The following is a 1,166-nucleotide window of genomic DNA, read 5'->3' as shown; positions in this document are numbered from 1 at the left end:
CTGAGGAAGAAATAAACACTTAAGGCTCAAATTACACTGGAATGGGATGAGCATAACCCAATTTCAGCAGATTCCTAACCAAATGGGAAAATGAACTATCCTAGCTTATTTATTTCAATTGAATTTATTATGAAGAGTAACACTCAGTTTTCTAATTCCTTATTAATATTAATTTCTCAACTACTACATTAACCACAAAACCATAATACCACTCCAAATAATGCTTTCCCCCCACTTTCTAGAGCAGGGGTCCTCAAACTTTTTAAACAGGGGGCCAGTTCACTGTCCCTCAGACCGTTGGATGGCTGGACTATAGTTTAAAAAAAAAACTATGAAAATTCCTATGCACACTGCACATATCTTATTTTGAAGTAAAAAAACAAAACAGGAACAAATACAATATTTGTATTTGCATGTGGCCTGCGGGCCGTAGTTTGAGGACCCCTGCTCTAGAGTATTACATTTCTACCCATCAGTTTGCTTATCCAAGGGAGCAACAGGCTACCACCCTAAAGATCTTCCCATCTGCATTATTCTCTAACATAGCACCTTGTTTATTTCCTTCCTGGCACTTGATATACTCTGAAATAATTTTAATTAGTTGCTATCTAGCCTTCTCCTCTACTATGTAAGTTTCTTAAAAGCAAAGAGCTTGTGTGTGCTGTTGACTGTGTCCCCAGCATGTATCACCTGGCACTTGGCACAGTGCTTGGCATACATGCCCTCAGTAAATATTTGCTGAATGAATGAATGAATGAATGAATGAATGAATACTATATACTAAATAACTTTACAGTTGACCACTCTTCTAATGCCAGCCGAGGAAATGGGAGAAACAAACTGATAGTTAGAACAACTCAAAATAAAACCATATGTTATTACACAGAGTGGAGATCACAACGGTTCATAACGAAAGTCAATCCTTGTCTATTAACTCCACCCAGGACAAATGATTGCCAAATAAGTTCACCTGAAAAAGATCTCTTCTTTCAGACTTGACTTTGGCAGAAACTGTGTCCCTGACTGACAGCCTGGCACCAATCCACATTCCTCTGAAGTTAGTAGTCCCAGCTGAGGAAGCAATAATGGAGTGAAGGACAATCTCTAACTAAATTCTACCATATCAGACAGGTTGTTTACAATTCTCTGTAGAAGAAAACTTGTTC

Source organism: Myotis nattereri, assembly GCF_964212035.1.
Source record: "Myotis nattereri genome assembly, chromosome: 18".
In the NCBI taxonomy this organism is placed as follows: domain Eukaryota; kingdom Metazoa; phylum Chordata; class Mammalia; order Chiroptera; family Vespertilionidae; genus Myotis; species Myotis nattereri.
Note: the sequence above shows the minus strand (reverse complement) of the source record.